Source organism: Macaca fascicularis, chromosome 8 (assembly GCF_037993035.2).
Source record: "Macaca fascicularis isolate 582-1 chromosome 8, T2T-MFA8v1.1".
In the NCBI taxonomy this organism is placed as follows: domain Eukaryota; kingdom Metazoa; phylum Chordata; class Mammalia; order Primates; family Cercopithecidae; genus Macaca; species Macaca fascicularis.
Window position 1 is genome coordinate 83222146 of NC_088382.1, and position 18446 is coordinate 83240591.

Genomic DNA, 18446 nt, shown 5'->3' on the forward strand with positions numbered 1-18446 from the left:
GCTACAGGCATGTGCCACTACGCCTGGCTAATTTTTGTATTTTTTTGTAGAGATAGGGTTTCACCATGTTGTCCAGGCTGGTCTCAAACTCTTGGGCTCAAGCGGTCCACACTGCTCAGCCTCCTCAAGCGCTGGGATTATAGATGTGAGCCACTGTGCCCAGCCGAGTGGGGGAGCTCTTTATACATTACCGATAGGTGTGTAAAAGTAAGTCCAAACATTTTTGAAAACTATCTGTAATTGTTTGAGAATTTGCACATCTGCAGGCCCTACTAATCAGCTATTCTATTCTTTGCACATATGCACACTGACAAAAAAGTGGATACATTGATGAAATGGGATACCCATAAGTGAACATAAATGTACGACAATTACATTCAATGTGGAGGTTAAAATGGTAAGCGAAGAAAAAAGAATCAGAAGACTACATAAAATAGTGTGATATCATTTTATAAAATTCAAGAACAAGCAAAAGTAAGCCATATGCTTCCATTTTGTGTGTGTGTGTGTGCATATATATATATATATATATATATATATATATACACCACAGTTTCTTTATCCAGTCATTGACTGATGAGCATTTGAGTTGGTTCCATATTTTTGCAATTGCAAATTGTGCTGCTATAAACATGCGTGTGCAAGTATCTTTTTTGTGTAATGACTTATTTTCTTCTGGGTAGATACCCAGTAGTAGGATTGCTGGATCAAATGATTTTACACATGCAAAGCAGTGATACACTCCCAAATTTAGGATAACAATGACCTCCGTGGAGAAGACCTAGGGCTCCTGGATGAGGAAAGAGCATCACGTGTGTGCCTTATTGGCAATGTCCTAGTTCTTTGGGTGATGGGGCCACAGATTTTCATTATATAAGTAATCTGTATAAAGTAAATACATGTGATATATATGTATATCTATATATAAACAAATATTTTTAAGGTAATTTTTTCAAATAAAAAAATTCCACAATGTTTTGATTGGTCGCTCCTTGTGGGACTGCCCTGTCTCTGTGAAGCTGCGCTGCATTTCTTGGAAATCACAGGGTTAAGTGCACAGGATCCTGACTCCCGCAATTATTCTGTGGGTTTGAAACAGAGCATGTTTTACCAGGCCAAGAGCCCACCCTCTGGCACCCCTCCTGGTTCCTTCTCACTATTCATCTCAATCAGTCTGCATTCAGTGGCTTTATAGTGTTCCAGAATTTTCCATGAAGATAATTTCCAGATGAATGGGCCATGGGGTTTGGACATCAAACTCATTGGCTCACTCATTGCCTCTGCAGGACTAGCAGAGAATGGTCTGGCCATTCTCACCACCTACATGACCTGCCCAGGCCTTGGACCTCACCAGCCTCATCTCCCAACGTTTTGGTAAAGAGGGGAAGCCACAAAGCCATTTCCACCTCCTGTAGCTGAACTTCAGTCATCACCACTTTCTAGCCTTGGGCAACTACACAGCAGGGCCTGAGCTCTCCACACAACCACCTGCGTGTTGAGAAAGGGTGGCACTCAATGGAGGCCTGGCCCAGACCTGTGACCTAGGCCGACCTTACTCCAAGGCAGAACCCTAGTCCCACACCTAAATCTGCTCCTCCACTACTTTTGTAAATAAAGTTTTATTGGCACACAGCTGCACTCATGCATGCATTGCCTATGGCTGCATTCTTGCTGTAATGGCATAGTTGAGGAATTTTGAGAGACCCTGTGACCCACAGAGCTATTTACTATCTGGCCCTTTTACCAAACCACTTTGCTAACCTCTACACCATTCTGCAGTGCCCAGGACTCTGTTTACCCCTTGACAGGGAGCCCCCTATATCAGACCTGTTAGCTGACAAAAGCGAGAAGTAGCATGGGGGGTGAGGGTAGTTGTGAGTGACTGTCCTTACCTCAGCCTTCAGAAGACCTAGGTTTGGGTCCCTAATCTGCCACTGACTGGCGAATCACTGAATTTCTCTCTGCTTCATCTACCATCTGATAGATGGAAAAGACAATCCCTGTGACAATACCAGTCACTCTGCCTTTCCCTTTGGGGATCAGATGAAATACTATATGTCTGAGCTTCTCAAGCTGAGAAGCACAGAGTCAAGAGCAGCAGCTCTCCAAACTCAGCAGGCATCAGAATCACCTGGAGGGCTTGTTAAACTGTAGCTTGGGGGCTGCGCCCCCTGAATTTTGGATTCAGTAAGTCTGGGGTGGGGCAAGAGGAAGTTACGCTTCTTTGAGAATCTCTGCCCTAGTGAGTGGTTCTTCACCATGGCTGCACATTAGAGCTACAAGAGAGCTTTAAAAATCCACCAAAAATTAAAATACCTAGGAATACAGCTAACCAGAGAAGGAAAGATCTCTACAAGGAGAACTAACAAAACACTGTGCAAAGAAATCAGAGATAACACAAACAAATGGAAAAATATTCCATGTTCATAAATAGGAAGAATCAATATTGTGAAAATGGCCATACCACCCAAAGCAATTTATAGATTCAATGCTATTCCCATTAACCTACCAAAGACATTCTTCACAGAACTAGAAAAAACTATTTTAAAATTTATATGGAACGAAAAAAGACCCTAAACAGCCAAGGCAATCCTAAGTAAAATGAACAAGGCTGGAGACATCGTGTTACCCAACTTCAAACTATACTGTAGGGCTATAGTAACCAAAACAGCATGATACCAGTACAAAAACAGACATGTAGACCAATGGAACAGAATAGAGAACCCAGGAATAAGGCTGCACACCTACAACTATACAATCTTTGACAAATCTGACAAAAACAATGTGTAATGGACTCCCTATTTAATAAATGGTGCTGGAATAACTGGCTAGCCATATGCAGAAGATTGAAACTGGACCCCTTCCTTACACCATATACAAAAATCAACTCAAGGTGGATTAAAGACTTAAACGTAAAACCCAAAACTATACAACTCCTGGAAGACAAGCGAGGCAATAACATTCAGAACACAGGAACAAGCAATGATTTCATGACAAAGATGCCAAAAGCAATTGACACAAAAGCAAAAATTGACAAATGAGATCTAATTAAACTAAAGAGCTTCTGCACAGTAAAAGAAACTATCAACAGAGTAAACAGACAACTTACAGAATGGGAGAAAGTATTTGCAAAGTTTGCATCTGACAAAGGTCTAATATCTAGCACCTATAAGGAACTTAAATTTACAAGAAAAGAAAACCAAACAACCTATTAAAAAGTGGGCAAAGCGGTCAGGCACGGTGGCTCATGCCTGTAATCCCAGCACTTTGGGAGGCTGAGGCGGGCAGATCACTTGAGCTCAGGAGTTCAAGATCAGCCTGGTCAACATGATGAAACCCCATCTCTTCTAAAAAATACAAACAACAAAAACAACAAAAAAATTAGCCAGGCATGGTGTTGGGTGACTGTAGTCCCAGCTACTCACGGGGCTGAGGCATGAGAATTGCTTGAACTCTGGAGGCAGAGGTTGCAGTGAGCCGAGATCATGCCACTGTACTTCAGCCTAAGCAACAGTGAGACTCCGTGTCACAAAAAAAACAAAACAAACAAAAAAAAACAACAGTGGGCAAAAGACATAAACGTATATTCAGCTATTTTCCAAAAGAAGACATATGTGCAGCCAACAATCATATGAAAAAAAAGCTCAACATCACCGATCATTAGAGAAATGCAAATCAAAACCACAATGAGATACCATCTCACAACAGTCAGAATGGTTACTATTAAAAAATCGAAAAATAACAGTTGCCAATTGTGGAGAAAAAGGAATGCTCATACACTGTTGGTGGGAGTGTAAATTACTTCAACTATTGTGGAAGACGGTGTGGCAATTCCTTAAAGACCGAAATACCATTCGACCCAGCAATCCAGCTAAAACAGCAATCCCACTACTGGGTATATACCCAAAGGAATATAAATCATTTTATCATAAAGACATATGCATTGTGTATGTTCATTGCAGCAAATTATCCACAATAGCAAAGACATGGAATCAACCTAAATGCCTATCAGTGGTAGACTGGATAAAGAATATTTGTTATATATACACCATGGAATACTATGCAGCCATTAAAAAAAAAATAAGATCATGTCCTTTGCAGCAACATGAATGGAGGTGGAAGTCATTATCCTTAGCAAACTAACACAGGAACAGAAAACCAAATACATGTTCTCACTTATAAGTGGGAGCTAAATACTGAGAATACATGGATACACAGAGGGAAGCAACTCACACTGTGGCCTATTAGGGGTGGGAGGAGGGAGAAGACCAGGAAAAATAACTAATGGGTACTAGGCTTAATACCTGGGTGACAAAATAATCTGCACAACAAACCCCATGATGCAAGTTTACCTATGTAACAAACCTGCACATGTATCCTTTCAGTTAAAATAAAAGTTTAAAAAATCCAGATGCCCAGGTCACAGCTCAGGACAATGAAATCAGAACCTCTGGGAGAGGGGCCCAGGCATTAGCATTTTCTGAAGCTCTTCCAGTGATTTCAGTGCACAGTCAAGGTTAAAAACCATTGACAGAGTATTAACCAGTGACACTGAGAGGAATATCTGGGTCTTTTTCTTGTTTATTTATTGATGCTATAAGATTTCTACTTTAAAAAAATCAGATTGAATACAGATACATTATGGAATAAAATGCAAAATACGCATGAATTTTCAGGCATTTTCTGTTTGCAATGAACTGCTTAGGTTACATCCTGCTACCAAAAATTATCTTGCATTTTGAAAGAAGCTGAGGTTGTGCTGCCTTATCCTGAGCAATCTTTGTCTAAATTCTTACACAAATGTGTATCCAATGCAGCCACTGATAGCATCCCCAGGGCAACTTCTCGTGCATCCAACTAAATCAGCTTCCTTAAAGTGCACTTGCATCTATTTCTCTCCTCCTCCACCATCTGAGCCACCATCGCTTCTCACCTGTATCCTGCAATGGCCTATTAATGAGACTTCTGGCTGCTCTTCCCTACATTGCCTACTGACAACAACAGCAGTTTTATGAGACATAGAGCTAGTATGTCTCTCCCTTGCCCCAAAACTGTCAGTGCTTTCCAATTTACGTAGAATAAAACCTAAACTCCTCACCTGGTTTATAGCTCCCACCCACAGCCCACCTCCACACCCGTGTCTTGATTCACTCTCACTGCAATGCCCTTGACACAGGGCTTCACCCAGCTTCTCAAAGAACCCAAGTGCAGCCCCACCCAAGGCCTTTCCTCCACCCCAGCACTTTTCTCCAAATCTCTGCATCCTTCAGGACTCAGCTGAAAAATGCTGGCCCACGAGCACTTCCCACCACCTTAGCAAAGGCAGGCAGGCACTCCCCACCTACATTATACTCCGTCGCATCTCCTCTTCCACCCTGTCCCTTTCCTTTATAACAATGATCACAGTTTGTAATCTTTTTTTCTTTCTTTTCTTTTTCTTTCTTTCTTTTTCGGACTGTCTACCACTCCAGAATCAAAGTTCCTTTAGACAAGGAACCGAGAAACTTTGTTCTCCATCCTGCCCCTAAAACAAAACACTGCTCAGTCAATATTTATTGCATTAAGGTTAGCTTAGTGTTTTTATCAACCACCCTTGATTTCTCCATCTTGTCACCAAGTGACATGACATGCAAGGGTGCGGTGCCCATGCCCGTGGTGGGGAGGCAGGAGTGAGTGAGGCTCAGGCTCCGAGGGGGCTGCTGCCCTCATTCCTGCCAACTGTGCCAGGTAGGCCCGTGGTTGCCGGATCTGGATTTTTATGTGATCTTAAAATCTTGCCAACTAAACTAAACTTAAAAAAAAAATAAAAAAATAAAAATAAAAATAAAAAACCTCAGGAGGCCAAACAAAATACACAACACATCCGTGGGCTGCATTCAGCCCAAGGGCGGCCAGTTTGGAACTTCTGCTGAAATCCAGATGGACTGAATTTCTCTTCTGATCTACCAGCTCAGTCACCCTATCAAAGGAGGAATGAGGTTAGATGTGGTTCAGATTATCAGTGTTTCCTAAGAAAGGACAGTTCTTTGAACCATGAATTTGACTATGAACTTCAAGGGCTGTAGACTCGGTGATGGGACGAGCTCGGCCAGCCTGTCATTCGATCAACATTCCTTCATCCCTGGTATGTGCCCAGGACCAGGCAGCCCCTCAGGTAATGGCTGATCAAAAGCCATGCTGCCTCCAGCCAGGTCCCCAGTGCGCCCCTTCCCCACTGTGGCCTCCACTGAAGCCCAAACTTTACTCCTGACTTGATCCTTCTTGCCAACAGCAAAACTCATGGTTCCCACCTCACCTATCCCCTTCCTGGTCCCTTAGAAACCTGCTTGCCCTCAAGGACACCACCTCCTCCTCCACATCCTTGTCAGAGGAAATGCTCATCCTTCCAGCTTCCCCTTCCCCCACAGTGGCAGCCCTTAAGGTAAGTGCAGTAGTTTGGGGTAGGAGGTGGCCAGCACAGTGACGTTGTTTTGTTTGCTTCATTTTATTATGATTCCTCCATCACTTATCTATCCATCCATCCCTCTCTCCATCCATCAGTTAAGTTTTCTTTCTGATGCATTTCAAAGCAAATTGCAGACATCGGTACCCTTCGCCACGCATGTTACTAATATTCAATATTTGTTAGTGATTTCTTTTTGAGATAAAATTTGCCTCCAATGAAATGCACAAACCTTAAGTGGATAGTTGCTAAGGTTTGACAAATGCATACAACTAGGAAACCCAAACTCTTGTTGGTATACAGAACATTACCATCATCTCAGGGAGTTCCTGAATACCCCTTTCCCACTCACTGTCCCCACCCCATCCACCAAGAAGCAAGCACTGTTCTATTTTTCACCATAATGAGTTTTGATGACTCCAAAACTTCATATAAATGAAATCATGCAGCATACACGATCTCGTGCAAGGCTTCACACAGTGTAATGCACTTGAAACTTGTCCACGGTATCTTGTGTATCCATAAGTTGCTCCTGTTTATTGACAAGTATTCCTTTGTATGTTTCTCTGTTTTCCTATCTATGGGCATGTGGACTGTTTCCAGTTGTTGGCTATTGTGAATAAAGCTATCAGGCATTTTGGTGTTCGTTTCTCTTGGGTAAATCCTTAGGTGTGGAATTGCTGGGTCACAGAGTCAGTAGATGCATGTGTCACTTGGCTGTGATGGGGGTTTCTGTTTGATCAAATGATATCAGCAATCACAACTCAGTTACTTCTGTGGGCCAGACCTGGTTGGATATTTCCAGCAAACGAAAGACAAAGCACTTGGCCTCAAGGAGCTTGCAGTCTAGTAAGGGGACTGATGTGCACATGTGATTACTTAAATGACAACACCTGGGATGTAGGGCTCTTCATCTGCTAAAGAGAGAATGAATAAGGATGCCCTGCTGAGCCTCATGTTCTGAGCAGGGAGAGGTCCCAGCCTCCAGGAGGGCTTCTTGCAGGAAGCAGTACTTAAGTTGCACCTGGAAAGGGGGACGAGAATTGGGCTGGGGGAGGAGAGTTATGCTAGGCTGGGGAGGCGAGGAAAACCTGGGGGCAGGACAGGGCCAGGCATGTCCCAAAGACAACTGGCCTGGCCTAGAAGGGCCTCGGGAGTGGAGTAGCCTAAAATCAGGCTGCAGGATGTTCAGGGCACAGATCTTTGAATTTCAGGATAAGGAGTTTCAGGTTTTGAAAGACTCTTCTTCTTCCCTTGTAGGGCATAGTAAACTGGATTATCAGTCCTTTTAGCCTTCAAAACAATACTCAAAACATCCAGACAAAGCCATGGAATGTTTAAGTTTCTTAGAGTTTCCAGTTGCAGAAAAATGCATCTGTCATTCCAACACTGCTCCAGTGACATCTTGGTTTTACTTTTTAGTTTTTCAGTTAAGTGGTTAAGCTTCACAAGAACTGCATAGAGCTGGGAGTCTCTTGTCCTGCGATGAAGTGGGTACTTTTGGGACTTCATGCCCTGCTCTCTGCTGTGTGCTGCCTATAGTTCTGAAGACTGGAAGGCAGGATTTTGGCCACAGTAGTTAAGTGAGAACATCTCTGATGCTCATGTTCTATCCTCAGCAGCCTGGGCCACAGAACAACACGCTCCAAATTGGCTAGCATTGTCTTGAGGCTTCTACGTGACAAGAGAGATTGTGCTTGAGGATTTTTGCATTATTTCCCGGTAGGACAAATAATCTCTGGGTAAAAACAAATGTCTCCACTCCTTAAAGTCTGTGTATCTTTTCCAGACTTAGCAAAGAAACTACCAGTGACTGAGCCTAGCTGGGTCTCTGACTCAGAATCTTATAAAGACACTTAGATGGCCTCGGGCAGGAGAAAATCTGTTGACCAGCTCTTGTGATCTTACAACACACTTGGGTTGGCAAGGCTCCAAAGTGGCCTTCTGATGTGATTTGCCAGGTTGTAGAAAGCGGGCCGTCTTGAGGAGGTGCCCCCTCGAAGAAGAAATGGAGGACCGCCATGTGAATAACCAAGGTTCCTGCAGGCCTTCACACACCATTTATTCTATTTAGAAGACAAAGCTCACCAAAATAACTTAGATAGGTTCCCTGGGTCCAAATCTCAGATTTCATCATGATGGAGAGTGCGGGGAATAATTGCCTAAATTTCCTGGGGTGGCCAGACGGCCCACAGCTAGAGGGCAGCTTGTATGGAATTGTAGCGCCTTTGCAATTTCCTCTCCCCTGCTCCTATCGAGTCGACTGTCCCAGTTTGCTTGGTGCTTGTGGTTTCAGTACTAAAAGTCCCATATCCCAGGAAACCCTTCAGTCTTGGGCAAACTGGAATGGTTTGGTCACCCTGTAAACAGCAGCAATCCTAAAAAGCACTTTTCTCTAAATAAAACTTGGGCTGTCTAAAGCGTTGGTTAAAAGAAGAATTCTCAGAGGCATGTGCTGACAGCTATCACCCCAAATCCAGAGCCACCTCGCCACCCAGCGCGGGTGGCTGAGTGAAGCACAGCCATGACCCTCCTCCAGCCAGGCTGGCAGTAACTTGGGCCCTGGGCCCTGGAGGATGCGCTGGTGGTCACGGGAGAAGAGTCGGGGCCATGGTTTCAGCTGCAAAGATGGTTTCTGGATCCGTTTCCACAGTCTTTGATGAGGCAATAGATCTTACATGGCTGTTTTATTTGCAGATTTCAGAGGAAGCAAGTGATCTACACCCAGTGAGCCTGACTCTAACCTGCGGATAGGAGGTCAGGTCATGGCAGCCCTTTGGAGACTTTCACTCTGTGCTGGGTTAGGAGAATGTGTCCCCTCTTCCACCTAGAAGAAAGATGACACAACTTTGGAGGGTGATTTGTTGATCCTGCAGGGTGAAAAGGAGACAATTCATCTATGTAGGTTTTATTTCTGGAAGGTCCTTCTCTTGTATGCTTCTTCCTCTCCACTAGACTTAAAGGATCTGAGATTCTTGCCGCTAAGGAAGCCATTTTTGTCCTCCAAATATGTGAGTGTTGCTCCTCAGGCAGCAATCTCAGAAGCCAGTGCAGATTGGAGCTCTGAGTGATCCCTCTCCTAAGCCGCATTTGAGGTATCGTAGAAGTTTGGGGAATCCCATCGTTCCACGGGTATTGGGCCAAATAGTCTGAAGCAGATGTCATAGTCTAAACACAGATAAAGTACAAAGTGTTCTAGGAGCTCTCTCCCATCCTCTATCCTGCCCCCCACCACACACACACCTGATATTGTGACAATGTACCATTAACAACATCACCAATTGTCCCTAGAGGATGCAAAGCTGAGCTCAGTGCCTACAGCTCTCAGACAATTGTGGGTATCTGTCCTCTCCCACTCATGCCAGCCAAGACACACAATGTGTTCTGCATTACAGACTAGACAGGGGGTCTGAAGTACAGGGAAATAATTCAGTCTTGCAGGCTGGGGTGAGATTGCTAATCAAAAGAACAATTTATGAGATCATCCAAACCTGGATGTGAAATTAATACCACACGGGATAACTCACCACAGACCACCTTGTTTGATTTTATCTTTTCCTAGGAATAGGGTCTTCCTGCTGCTATCATTTATGTTTCAGACATTATAAAAACAACACAACCCTCTTGCTAGAAATTCCTGTAAGTCTGAAGTGCGAAGAGTTATGGCAGTAGCGTGAGCTTGAAGCAAATTTTGTCTGTTGTAAATGAATTCACTTTAGTTGAAGAGACTAAGCATGTGTACTAACCATTTTCAAAACCCAGCAAGAAAAGTGGAACTTTGGTCAGGGTAGTTGAACCAGAACTTTCCAAGTCACTTGTTTAAAGCTCAAAGCCCTGGTCCTCAGGACCCCACTCTCCTGGTGAACTGGCATTTTCTCTGGGCTCCCATGAGACAAAAAAGAAGTCCCGTCAGCCTTTTGTCATTCCTTCCTAACCTGCCACACAAGGTCCAGGAGCCAAAACAAGTCCTGGTCCCACCCTGGAGGAGCTCAGGGCTGAGATTTTGAGGGGTTTGGAGCAGGCCACAGGGCTGAAGGGTTCACAGGGCTCCAGAGGCTGTAGAGACTCAATTCCATGGTGTCGAATAAAGCCACAACCCCACAGTTACTGGGATCAAGTTTCATATCATGTCACTAAAATTACCCTCAGTGCAAGAAAGAATGGGAACGTAGTCATCTGGGCCCTCCTAGTCTTGGCATTGGGCCCTCTCCTATGGAGACTGACTGAAACACAAAAAGACTGCTGCATTCAGCCGTCTGTGTAAAAGCGGCCCCGCCCCCAGAGGCTCCGCTAACCCATTTATAGGAGGCCCTCTCTTCTCCAGGTGGCTTTTCCCAGTCCTTCTGGGCCTCCACCCCACACCTGAGACATTCACTGCACTGGGTGCTCCTACAACGAGGAGACAGAGAGGCCAAAGGAACACCGGCCCTCTTGAGTTACTTGAAAGAGAGCGTGGGCAGGATTGTGTGTCACACAGATGGATGCTAATGGGTAAAGTTTGCTTTTGTCAGTTTACTCCAGCAATTGGGAAACAGCGTGTATGGAAAATACAAATTAAAACGGTTCTGGTTATCTACAAACTATCCCCCACTTAGTGACCCAAACCAGCAACTCTCGTATCGTTTCTCAAAAGGCTGGGTGCTGACTGGGCTCTGTTGGGGGCATTTCTGCCCCGTGTGATGTCAGCTGATGCTGAGGTCATGTGAGGCTTTATTGGGTTGGCACATCCCAGGTGACCACTCACTTGACTGGCAGTGGATCCTGGCGGTGAGTTTGGAGCTGAGCCGAGGCTGCTGACCACAGTACCTATGTGTGGCCTCTTCGTGTGCCTTAGGCTTCTCATGGTGACTGGGTTCCAAGAGTGACAGTCAGAAGAGGGAGTGGCCCAAAGAGGGAGGAGGCAGGAGGCTGGACTCAGAAGGCAGGTCCTGAGATGGGCACAATGCCACTTCTACTGGGTCCTACTGATTTAGCAAGTCCAGGGCCAGCCCAGCTTCAAGAGGAGGGAAATAAACTCCACTTCTTAGTGAAGGATTGACAATTTACAGCCACCTTTAATCCAGCCCCCATAATCTAAAGTGTAGCTTTTCCAGAGAAGACAATGTATGCTAGTCTGTGCCGACACAAACCCATCCTCTCAACCTACACAGCCCTTGCCAAGGGTCCCAAAGCCAGGCTGACTTCCCATGGAATTTAAAACCAGTATTCCCAGTCTGGGCAACATGGCGAAACCCAGTCTTTACAAAAGATCAAAAACTAGCTGGGCATGGTGGTGCACACCTGTAGTCCCAACTACTTGGGATGCTAGAGAGGAAGGATCGCTTGAGCCCGGGAAGTTAAGGCTGCAGTGATGCAGTGAGGTGTGATCACCCCACTGCACTCCAGCCTGGGCAATAGAGTGAGACCCTGTCTCAGAATAAAATAAAACCAATACTCCGCTCATGGCTCTTCCCTTGAGGTAGAAGCACTGTCCTCAGAAGGTGAATCAAAACAGGCGGAGCTAAGACCACAGCCACCAGAGCAAAGGACAGCTCATTGTCAAGGTGGGAAGAAGCCTCGCCCTCAGGACACCTGCGTGGGGCAGCACCTGCGGGCTGGGCAGCAGCCTTTGCCATCTCCGAGGGCAGTCACCACATTCCCCAATCACAGGCCACTCTCTGAAGGAGAGTCACTTGTTTTCAAGTTCCTGTGGGCACTGACTCTGGCACCAAATAGGGGCCAGCGCTGGGTGGCGAGTGGGCAGAGATCGCTGACAGCAGCATCGTTTCTTCACTCAATATTTGGATGCACACTGCCAAGTTGTCGTCTAGAAAAGCTTTGCCAATTGCTAGTCCTTATATCTGGTGTACTGGTATAGCTAGAACCTGTACAACAGTGGGCTTAGAACTTAGCTGGAGGAGCTGTCTAGCACCCCAAAAGAGAGTCAGGCTCCCTTCCTTGCATCCTCCTCCTCCTGTCAAAGTCACCCATGACCTGCTGGTGCCAGTCCTGATGGGCTCCCTTTCATCTTGCTCGCTCACTTACCTCCTCATTGTGGCGATTGGTGCTCCTGTCCACCCCATCCCCATGGCTGGCCTTTTCTCATTACTCCGATTCCTTCATGAGCTCCTCTTTTCTGCCTACCCCTTGAACATTACACAGATGCTTCCCAAGGCTTTGCCCTTGGCCTTTTGCTCTTTTCTTGTTCCAAGGGGGAAAGCTGTTAATTCTCATGTCACTCATTACCAGCCAGGGGCACCTTCTCTTCAACTTAGATGTCTCCTTCCACATTGTTTTGTGTTTTCTGGAGGGTTTGTTTGTTTTTTGAGACAGGGTCTCGCTGTGTCTCCCAGGCTGGAGTGCGGTGGCGCCATCATAACTCACTGCAGTCTCAACCTCCCAGGCTCAAGCAATTCTCCTACCGCCCAGCTGGAACTACAGGTGCCCGCCACCACACCTGGCTAATTTTTGTATTTTTTTGGAGAGATGGTTTTTCGCCATGTTGCCCAGGCTTGTCTTGAACTCCTAGCCTCAAGCCATCCTCTTGCCTTGGCTTTCCAAAGTGCTGGGATTATAGGCGTGAGCCATGGTGCCTCTCTCAATGTTTGATTCTACATCCTCAGTTACCAGTGAAAATCTTTCTTGGGATGTCTCGCAGGCATGTCAGACTCAACAAGTCCAGACCTGAACTCCTTGCCAACGTGCTCTTCCCTGAATTTCCTGTCACCATGATTGACATTGCCACTCGGCCAAGTCCCCATGCCAGGGCCCTGGAGCCAGCCTGGGGGACATTCCCATCTATACCCCCACAGCCATTTGGTGATCAGAGCCTATTGACTCTGCCTTCTTTGTGCTTCCAACTCTCTCTGTCCTCCTTCCCTGCTACTAATGCCCTCATTCAGACCCTTATTAGCTCAAACCCTTTGGAAATGATATTTTATCACTGCAGTGCTTCCTGGGTCTCTAATCTTCTTTTATCAATGCACCAAGGAACAATGAGAAGGACAGTGCAATGGCACTGTTTGTAACCAGATAGAGTTACAAAGAGTGTGTTTCCCATACTGGCCAGGAAGGATGGGCTATTTACAGTTCCTTGTCTTTACCTCTAGGAAACATACCAACGGACAACAAGCCCTGCTTGGGCCTGATATTTCAGAACGACCTCACCAGCTTTGGTTTCTCTGACTCTGCGGCTGTGTGTACCTTCCTAGGTCATTGATAGCCTTCTTTCCCAGCTTCCCCTGGCTCCCCTGGGAGCCTAGGTCAGGAGGTGCAGCAGGAGGTGTGTGGGGAATATGTAATCCCTTTTTCAGAAATAGTATCTGACTCATGCATCTTTCTCATCAAACCAAGCTCAAGAGGGACTTGGGGTCACAGGTATGGAGAAGGCATCTCAAAGATGATCCTAGGGTCTGGGTGGCTCACAGGACTCTCCTGCCATTGCTCCCTATTCTGGGCCTGAAATCATTCAGTTTGGGGTAATACTTGCTTGTATGTGTGGTTCTTATTATTAAGATGGAGTTTTGCTCTTATCACCCAGGGTGCAGTGCAATGGTATGATCTTGGCTCACTGCAACCTCTACTTCCTGGGTTCAAGCGATTCTCCTGCCTCAGCCTCCCGAGCAGCTGGGATTACAGGCGCCTGCCACCATGCCTAGTTAATTTTTTGTATTTTTAGTCGAGACAGGGTTTCACCATGTTGGCCATGCTGGTGTTGAACTCCTGACCTCAGGTAATCCAACCACCTCGGCCTCCTAAAGTGCTGGGATTACAGGTGTGAGCCACTGCACCTGGCCATTACTTGTATGCGTGTTTTATGATTGTCTTTAAGAAACCAAAATTCCATGATGCAAAGCAGCTGTGCCTTATTCATCTCTGCCCCTTTCTCTTCTTAGCACCTGGTTCTAGCACACAGTCGCTGATCAATAATTATTGACTAATTCATTGATTGGCTTTTGGTCAATTATAACTTATGTTTATTGAATACTTACCTGTGCCACATACAGTTCAAAACACTTTAGATATATTAACTCATAAAATTAACTTACTGAGTCAACGTAACAACACTGCTATCCTCATTTTAGAGCTGAAGAGAGCGAGGCTTGGAGAAGTGAAGGTAACTTACTAAGCCCATAGAGTGAGTTAGAGGGAAAGCCAGGAGCTGAATCTAGGCAGTCTGATTCTGGAATTCAACTCTTAACAATACCCAACACTGCTTTTGTGGTGCAAGGTGAATAAGGACTATGCATCAGTAGTTGGAAAGGTTGTTGGTGGTGAAAGTGGTGTTGTAGGGGGGATGTTGGCTCATAAAACCTCAACTGTCACAGGTATTTACTCCAGAAAAAGGAAACCTGCGAACTGGATTCCTATAGCACTTTCGTTGTATTAGGTTGGTCAGCCCAGGTCACAGATTAGAAAAAGCAGGAGTCTTGGTAGACATTCTATTACTATTTTTTAGACAGGGTCTCACTCTGTCACGGAAGCTGGAGTGCAGTGGTGCGATCTCAGCTCATTGCAACCTCCATCTCCTGGGCTCAAGCAGTCCTCCCACCTTAGCCTCTCGAGTAGCTGGGCCTACAGGTGTGCACCACCATGCCTGGATAATTTTTGTATTTTTTGCAGAGACGGGGTTTCTCCATGTGGCCCAGGCTGGTCTTGAACTCCTGGGCTCAATCAATCATCCCCACCTTGGTCTCCCAAAGTATTGGGATTACAGGCATGTGTCACCATGTCCGGCCTGGACACTCTTTTCTATATGAAAGCCTGGGTGATTGGCCCAAGTGTCCCCATGAGGTTTATGAGAAGCAGGAGATGCTGAAATCAATTCCTATTGAAGTGCATCTATTTCTAGCTTCTTGCATTTTCTCTCCATATCTGGTTCCTATTTCATCTCCCAGTTGAACCAGAAGCCTTTGAGGGTAGAGACCTTACTTCAGGCTTCATTTGGTTCCTCACGGTGACTAATTCAAGGATGGAGACTCAATTCATATTTGCTGACTCACTGATAGATTAGAATTTGGTGAAGTTTGGAAACTAGATGGCAAGATATGCTTAGCCAGACTAGCCAGGCTAGTCATCTCTTCTCTTCCTAACACAGAGGGAGTAGCTGCAGTGGAGCTGAAGGCACACAGCTGTTGCACATTATGTTGTGATGACTGTGGAAGCAACTCTGGTTCCAGACCAAAAAAAAAAAAAAAAATTTAAAGGTGCTGACTTTCCCTGATGTCAGAGATGACCCATTGGCTGGATTCTCCTCAGACTTCATATCCAGGCCTGGTCTTTGCCAAAGATGGAAGTTTATTCATTACCTTGAGTTGGTGAAGCGGGATCTAGTTCCCTCCCCTGTACTCAGAAAATTAGGAAGGACTAGTGGCCAAACACCACTCTGGAAAATTACTACCCATGTAGGAGATTCTGTGGCAGGCTCAAGAGGAAATGGAAGATTTTGACTGCTCATTCCTGAGCTAAAGAGAAGGCATTTAAAGACTTTAAAGACTTACCTGTAGAGAACACTTAGTCTGCTCCCATCACAGACACCTTATCCAGAGCTTCCTTTTTCCTCGTTCTTCTCCAGTACTTTTTTTTTTTTTCCTGAGACTGAGTTTTACTCTTGTTGCCCAGGTGGGAGCACAATGGTGTGATCTCGGCTCACTGCAACCTCCACCTCCCAGGTTCAAGCAATTCTCCTGCCTCAGCCTCTGGAGTAGCTGGGATTACAGGCATGCGCCACCACGCTGGGCTAATTTTTGTATTTTTAGTAGAGACGAGGTTTCACCATGTTGGTCAGGCTGGGCTCGAACTCCTGACCTCAGGTGATCCATCTGCTTCAGTCTCCCAAAGTACTGGGATTACAGGCGTGAGCCGCCGTGCCTGGCTCTGGTGGATCTTGGCTTTCTCATCCATTCCAGTTTTCAATCCAAATTTCTGATTCTTTCTATCATCTGCCTCCTTCCATCACCTCAAATAACCAAGTGTCCCTTCTTCTTTGGGCTCTTCTGAAAACTTATGAGCGAAATTTGAAAGAGAATTAGACCAAGTTTGCCTCTGTTTCTCCCAACCTCAGTTGTAAGAATCAGAAAGTCCCTTACAGTTAAAATCCACTCAGTCTAACAAAGCAGGGAAGTGGCCTTTGGTCTTTGGGTCTGTAGACATCACTGAGGATGAACAACCACTCCGCTGCCTATGCTTCTCATTATCCCTGTGCGCCTGAGGAAATGAGGCTTTTTAAAAATATACTAATTTGAGATCTCTGGAAAAATCTCAGTTCTTATTCTAGGTAATTTTATGACTCATTCAGGATAGTTCTGTGGTTCATCAGACCCTTGAAACTAAAGACTGAAAGGATTAAACAAAACCAGACAAAATACTACAGGCTTCGCACACCTGAGAGCAATCTATGATATTTGGGAGAAGTAATTCAGTTATTTAAGCTTCACTGTTAATGTTGAAAATAAGAATTAGCACGTGGTTATAATGAGCTTTGCCCTCTGAAAACTGTGGGGAGTAGCTGAGGCAGATATTTATTGGGTTGTCTCCCAAAACAGTGATTATCTCTTCTCTGATGATTACTCCACCATGCCCCATAAGGGTAAGCTTGGGGCAGCCATATTTGTGCAATGTGGGCTGGAGTGAACGCCTGGTTCAAGATGGGTCAGTCAGTGGCTCCTTCCTAAGACAATGGGAATGAAATCAAGAGGGACATTTGGTGTTTCTTCAGGTGGCTGCAAACTTGGGTTCTATTGGTAACCGTGTTCTCCGATGTGTGTACTTGAGAAGCAGGGCTAGTTTACAGAGAGACAGAGAGGGAGAAGGAGAGAGCATGCGGAACTGAGAGAGAACTTCCAGGTTTGCCCACAGCCTTCCACTTCCTGGCCCCAGTTCCTTTCTACATTTTTGCCCATAGGTTCTGTGAAGCATCCCTCGGGCTTTATAATACATTTCCCCTTGCTGGTTGGAATAGGTTTTTATAACTTGCAATCAAAAGAATCCTGATTGATATAAGAGTGATATTTTCCTTCCAGGTATTTGATTAAAAATCACATGTATTAGAGACAAAATTTAAATATAAGCATACTACTATAGAGGTACTAACAGAATTACTAACAGGAAGATTGGTCTAGAGCTGCAGTGCTTTTAGGGGCCGTCATTTAACACACGTGGAAACTGAGGCCCAGGAAGGCCACATCCCTTGCCAAGGTCACATCTGTGTCCGAACCATTAGGCCCCTAGACTTGACTCGTAGACCATTACTCTTTCCCTAATACTCATTTACTTTGGTTGAAGTATTGTATTTACATTCACAACTTGTGCACTTTTAAAAAGAGTCCATATAGTCCTGCATATTCTTATCTCCAATTTTTGCTTGAAAAGCTGAAACTTGAAGATGCTAAATGACATCAGCAAGGCTACACACTAACAGAACTAGAACTAGAAGCTTTCACCCAGGCAGGAGGCTCTGCCCAGGAGGCCAGATTTCTCTGTCCATGCATGCCAGTCAACGTTGATGCAGTTAGATGGGCAGATCTATCAGGCAGAGTTTTTGGGGTCATTCATCTATTCAACAAACATTTATTGAGTACTTATTGAATTAAGGTGGGCATTGTTCCTGGGTCAGGAGATATGGTGAGGAATAAATTAGGTTGATTGGTCTTCTGAGTGTTGGTGAGCTTAAAGAGCTTTAAACCTAATATATGTATATGTGGGGAGAGGGGGTCCATGGATATTTGGACTGTGGGTGGCAGTGAGAGATTACCACTCGAGTATAATTTCCACGAAAGCAGAACTGGCTTATATGATAGTGTCACCAGAATAAATAGCATGGTGCCCAAAGCATGGTAGAGTAAATGAGGGAATGAATGTGACTGACCCAAAGAGCCAAGGAGGTGAACAACTACTACGGCACAGTGACTCTAAGTACAGAAGGCTCAGTTATCCAGGCTCATCTCCTTATCTGTCTGTCTTTCCCAGTTGCTAGCGTGGCTTCCTTACAGTGAAGTTGTTTTGTTTGTTTGTTTATTTTCTGAAT